Raw genomic sequence first — 6998 nt, forward strand, 5'->3', positions numbered from 1 at the left:
GCGGGCAGCGCCCTCTGCGGCCAGAGGCGGTACTGCACCGTCCAGAGCACAGCGGCTGCTGGAACAATAGAGACTGTTTTCTTTTTTAGGGACCGTCTGACAACTCGTTTCTCTGTTTGGAAAACGGGTCAGGAGGTACTTGGAAATGTCCCGTGGGGGAGGGGATAACACTAATTAACATAGCCCCCTTGTTATCCCAACTAGGCGTTTAATAGAGGGCATTGGCAACCCTTCATTTCATCAATACTATTTTTCCAAGCCTTAGCATATTCATAACTGGTTAAAAGTGAGTATCTGTCCTTACTGATATTAGCTAAATGAAGATAGGGTATTCCAATTAGGAAACAAGTAATCCTGTAAACATTTCATACAAATACCACAGCAATATTTTTAAAACACCAACCGGCCATCTCAATCACACAATCCATTGACATGATGTCTTTTAAATACAATATTTAGGACAAACTAAGGATAAGGGCACACATATTATTTTCTAAATAAGTATTCCTCATTGTATTTATACTTTATTTACTTTATTAAAATAAGTGATCAGTGCTCCTTTGATGAAACATGAGATGTTTTTTTTACTGCTTTTTCACATTCAACATCGGAAGGCTTATTTACCTTTATGATATTCATGTAGGCCTACATGTATTTGTTTTCACTACAGGTGGTGACGGTTATAGTTCAAACATGTTTTTATTTATTGACAAATTGTTTAGACCACTGTGTGTTAACTTTTTATAAAAAATATGACACGTTTTTTTTATATATAATCAGCAATAGCCTTATTCTTTAGCTTTACTTATCCCGTTTAACATACAGTGCCACTTATGTTAAATCCTGTTGATTTGGGGAGTTTTGGACAACAATTAGGGTATTTTATGATGTCAATTCAAAATTAATCACCATCTGTTTGAAAACATCTATTTATAGTTTTTGGTTGTTCACAAATAAAACACCAAACACTGTTATGATGGTGTTTTGGGTTTTATTTATTTGTATCATGGTGTCATTTGTCGCTGGAAACTTGTTATGGTTGTGGAGATCTGCCCCTATCCCTTGCTGACCACTTCAAAATGACTTTTATCTCACGAGATGGTAGGAAATTGCTCCTGATCCCTTCTCTCTGTAACAGCCAGGCGGATATCTTCTTGATGGGGTTACATTCAACCATTACACGTACCCCTTTGCTCAATGAAAAACCTGTCACAAAATGGCGGAGACGTACGTTAGCAGACCCCATTTTGAGGAATTGACACTAGACAGCGAAAAAGTGCATGTCCTTGCTTGTGGGATTTCAAAATAGTGTATTTTTTGCTATCAAACTGCGACACACCCGAGTTCACCTCACGCCTGTTTGGACTCTACGCCCGTCAACCGAATTCTGTGCTAACAAGTCGGTCGTGCGTTAGCTTGTTAGCTTAGCATACGCTAGCTAATTTGGCAAACATGACCACGGACCTGTAATGAGCAATCTGTATTAATCCAATTATTCACTGATATATCACGTTAACACAATGTATCTACTGTTTTCTAGTCGTTCGTATTTAGTGTTAATACTGATTTAGTGAGAAATCCCGTTTTCTAGCTATCTATGTGACTCGTTTGGGCGCTAGCTGCACCGGCGTCTCACATTAGCTTGTCAGATTCCAGTCCAGCATTAACATTGCTGGTATTGCTAAGTAGGTTACCTTTCACATGCCATCAGCTCATAGATAAGCTCGCTAGGCACTGACAGACATAATAGTTGTCATCGATTAGCTATATGTAACACCAGACACTGAGCAGTTGAAAACACAACATGCCTGCCAAACTGAAACGTAACGTTATGTTACTTTTTAAATCGTTCACGCTGGTGTAGTAGCTAACAGGTTAGCCGCCGTATGTGCTTAACGTGATCTTCGCTTGCATTTCTAGTTACAGCATTTGATGTATTATGTGTTCGCCATCCTTGCTCTTAATAATGATGTGACTTCATGCTAATCAGTAAAACTATATACATACTTTGCATTGTTGGTCAATATGCATATATTTACCGTTATAGCTTCTGTACAGTTTATAGGTTTGATAATTACGTGCTAATGCTGGTGACATCCATCTTTGTATTTGTGAAGAGTTCACCGTGAACAAATGTAGCCTACAGATATTAGTGAACAATGTATAAAACCGTGAATGCATAGTTTCTGTGTTTTGCTTGTCGTAGGCTATAGTGAATGTCATACCTTCTGACTGCTTATGTGTAATTGATTCCTCTACACTAAATGATTATTACGAATTCAGTTGCTTTATTGGTTGAGAGGAATAGCCTACATGAATTGAATTGTCTGTAAACTAATAGTTTAAGTGGCATATGAAAACACTGCTTTTTAGTGAATTATTTGCTAGAAGATGGCCTACCTACTGTTATTTTGATGCAAAGCCAGCGTAAGGTACACTAGGGAATTACTTAATTATTTCGTGGCTGCTATTCAGTTTTACACCATGTTTGTGGTTGTCTATATTGAGGATAAAGATTCATATGGATTATGTAGCTTTTGGTGCACCATATTACATAATTTAAACAGGCTGACATATTTCAATCAAATTCCCCATGGGTTTGCCTTAATCCACTGCAGCCAGAACTCTTATGTGGAACCGTGGAAATGCTTAAATAGATCTTAAGAATGCCCTGAAATCAATAATTATAGTAGACCTATATAGGGAATAGTAAAGCTGGATTAGCTGACTTCCAGCAAATTATTGTTTGTATGTTGTCTTCTCCTGAATGTTGTACGTCTCTTGTTTGTTTTTTGTATTTTTGATGGCACCTTAAAAAAAGGAGTAGCTCTACTCATCTCATTGTACCTATATAATGACAATAAAGGATTCTATTCTATTTCATTGAGATATGTTTTCACATGCATTATTCTATGCTCTCACCTTTAAAGATGATACATGAAACATTTATGTATTAAAAAGGCATACATTAATAAGTACATTTAAACCTTAAATCTGTAAGTTTACGGCTGACCGGTGTTGACATCTTGTTAACAACCTATTCAAACTGCATGTTAAAAAGTGGTTTGCAGTAAATGAATGTGCACTTATAAGCTGCACGGTCAGTTATGCCATCACACATAGGTCCTCATCTGATGTGACAGACAGGCCTCTCATGGCATATGGTGCAAATGGGGCCAGTAAACCCAAGCTGCCTTTAAGCACCCAGACAAAAGATCCCAGTGGGGCATGTAACGTCCCTGCTCCCTGTATCCTCCTTCCTCAGGTTTATCTCTCCAGTAATGGCTGATGTTGACTCATTTGGTGGAAAATGGCTCCATCCTCTGGCAGCCAGGCATCATGTCTCAATGATGGGATGAACTAACTCACCTCATTGTTGAGAACATATTGTACTTGGAGGGATCAGTTGAGATATTTTAAACTGTCACAGTTGGAGCGAGATGCATGCTGGGGGATTAGGGGAGGGAGTGAGTGATCTTAAACCAGCCGGATGTTATGCAGGACGGCACGCTTATCGAATGTAACTTCCAGATTTCTGCAACTGTTTTAGTATTTTTAAGTAAGTAAAATTATATTTGCAACCAAGATGGTTTTCAATAAAATAGTACAAAACAATTATGTATTTTGCTGCTTGTTGAAATATATAACGTAATGTTTACTTTCATATGAACAAGTAATTACCATTATCCAGTTGACCAATGCAACACAACAAAGCATGTTAGAATATGATAGTTTATACTAAAACAAACAATTTATTGATTTGCAAAACATTTAAAAAATACTTTCAGTTCAGTAGACATATATAAGAATGAATGTCACAGAAATAAATCATTTAATTCATCCCAAATAGATGAATTACATACAAATAATCTATATTATCACATTTGTAATAACATTGGATTATATAAATCAAATACAAAAATAAATAATTGAGCTGGGATTGGAGTTGCTGAAATGTTTGTTTTTGCCATAGTCAATCAAAATAAACCAACTGCCAAACAATGTAAGTTCATAAGCTGTGTGCAAGATGTATTTGTATAGACAGTTAAGCCAAATGTGAATGAGACAAATCAGAAATATAAGATTGTTGTTTAGCTGTAAGTGTAGGATTTCATTTTTTTTATTATTCTGCTGTTTGCTTGAAATATTATGCTTATAAATAATTAAAGTTCTCCTTACCTTTTAAGAATTGACTGATTTGATTATATATACTTGTGACAGTCCTGCTGTGTCTAAGTGTGTGTGTTTGTCTGTTTTGGTCACTAGGTGGCAGTTGTGTTCAAAGCTTGAGAGCTCAAAGCCACTTTTGTGACTTTCTAACCCTGTTAGTCTATTTCCCTCCCATGTTTACATCCCCAGACCATTATACATCATAAACACACATGCTATTGAAGACACTTATATGGTATGGTATGGTACCTGCAGGGATTTGGTCATTTGTTGAATATATATTCATATATATTTCACTGTCGCTACATAGAAAATAACCTCATATCCACACTACAAAGTTTCAAGAATTTGGTTAGGATACTGTTATGTTACTTTTGTACACAATATGCATCAAAGTCAATTGAACTACAGCTTTGGGAAGTTAAAATCGACTTCAGTCCACTGCACTCAAATATTAAATTATTTGATTTACCTAATAGTTTGTAAAATAAAAACTTCACTGATAACACACGTGTTGAATTGTATTGAACAAAATATATATTCAGAGAGACATCATACAGTTAAAATTAATGAGCGTTTATATAACAAAATGATGGATGTAAAAAGGGGGGTCTCAAAGTGTTTTCATATATTGTACATTTTTGGATTGGTTTCAAATCAATAATCCCCCCAAATCCCTGTTAAAAAAGGGACAATTTTTGAGGACAAATGTTTATGATCAGTAGGTATCGGGTCAGTGAGGTTATTGTGGTTGAAAGATGTGTTTGTAAAATAAAAACATGCAGTTCCTTGAGCTCAGTCACGCCAGTTTATTTTGCACATGCACCAACACAGTAATCCAAGACTGTAGCACTCAGAAAATTACAAAACAGAGTTTCTGTCAATTGCTAGCTGTTTGTGTGTGTTCTCTTACGACGACACCATAACAATATCATTAACAATATCCAGTTACAGGGTCAGCTGGCATGTATGCAGGCAGGGCAGCTGGAAGACTGAAGTATTTATAAGACAAAAAGTTGAAGTGGAGGCTGCCATGGTTTCACTGCACAATGGCAAGGGTGCGGTTGAATCTCCTTCCCCCTCACGAGACAGCCGTGAATCGCCCTGAAAATATATCTGGATGTGCTCCTCACTTTTAACACAAAGTAGGCCGGTTCTAAATAATGGCGGCGTGATGTTTGCATGCTGGATCTTCACACCCTTAGATTTCTGTCAGTAACTATATGGTCAGGGCTCACTAAGCAAGTTATGGTTTATCTTCAAGGTTTTCTTTGCCAGATGTCATTGCATTCAAATATTATCTGAAAAGAACCAAATGAACACAAAATCACTTTATTTTCAAGTCATTTTTTAAATTTATTTGCCTTTTTCCACTGACTACCTTCTTCTCAGCTTGTCCATGGAAGTTGTAACATCCACCTACGTTGCACATGCATTACAAACTAACAATCCTGTCCATTGGTCGATTCTATCGCAAATGTTTTGGTACTATATCAAGGACATGCTTTGTGACTATAAAAAATGCCTTCTTTTATATGGAAGTCTTCAAATGTGCATCATCAATTGCATATGACGCTAGAACAATATATTAAAACACTAAATCATAACAAGGGCTAATATCAGAGTGAGGATTCCTTTAAAATGACATTTTAAAGCTAAAAAACTAAAATGCTGAAAATATTCAGAAATATACATCCCCAAACAAAGCAGCTAAAATCGATAGAAACCTATAGGGTTACATTTACATGGCAGAAGAAAATAAAAAATCAATCAATCAAAAGAAACATTCTTATAAATTAATAATAAATTATTGCTTTTTCCACTTACTGAATTTACAAATTGTATGAATGGAACAAAACACAGAAATGGGTATAAAACACTGCTATTATACCAAATATGGAACAATTTGAAAGTGTTATATGAGAAAGGCTACTGATTTTGAAAAAAAACATACAGTTTGTTCTTATACATCTGTGGTCAGCTAGAGAGTCGTTTGTGTGAGCGTTCATGCATAATGTGAATATTAAATGTGGTATAATGTGTGCCATAACAATAAAGCCATTATTTTCTGTACTATTCTATGTAGGGCAGATGATAATTTATTGTAATTAACAGCTGTTTTGACATCCAAACCCTTAAAGCACAAGTAGTCATTGTTTCTGTAGTGGGCAGTGAACTGTCATCAATTATATTCATAAGCAGTTCCTATAAAAAAAAAAATGCAGTTTAATGTACAAACTAAGGGCTTTAATGGGTTAATAAACATAGGCTGATTATAGGTTAAAGGTGGGGTAGGTAAGTTTGAGAAACCGGCTCGAGATACACTTTTTGTTATATTCCATGGAATGCTCTTAACATCCCGATAGCAATGAATATCTTAAGTGCTTTGACAAAAAATCCATAAAAAAATGTCATCTGTGGAAGCCGTAGTACTGTAAAAAGCACGACCAATAATTTTAGCCAGCCCGGCTAAAATAACTGGATGGCCTACCTGCCTGTCAGCCTTCCATCTGTGCACACATTTATCTCGTGCCCTCATTGGTGTGTGTCGGAGGAGGGGCTCTGTAAGGAAGTGGCAGATTTTTTCCGGTTGTGTATTTTCAAATTCCAGCGCACTCGAGCTGGTTTCTCCAAAATCACCTACCCCACCTTTAAGTGGTGAAAAGTAAAACTAGGAAAAAGCATTTTAGAGCATCAGTAGAAAGTGGTTGGATTCCTATTAACAGTTGAATGAGGAGAAGACATAAAATAACTCTACTTAAGATAAGATAAAATATACTTTATTAATCCCACATTTGGAAAAACTTTTTTTTGCAGCAGCATTAAAA

The sequence above is a fragment of the Trematomus bernacchii genome, unplaced genomic scaffold, assembly GCF_902827165.1.
Source record: "Trematomus bernacchii unplaced genomic scaffold, fTreBer1.1, whole genome shotgun sequence".
Taxonomy (NCBI): Eukaryota; Metazoa; Chordata; class Actinopteri; order Perciformes; family Nototheniidae; genus Trematomus; species Trematomus bernacchii.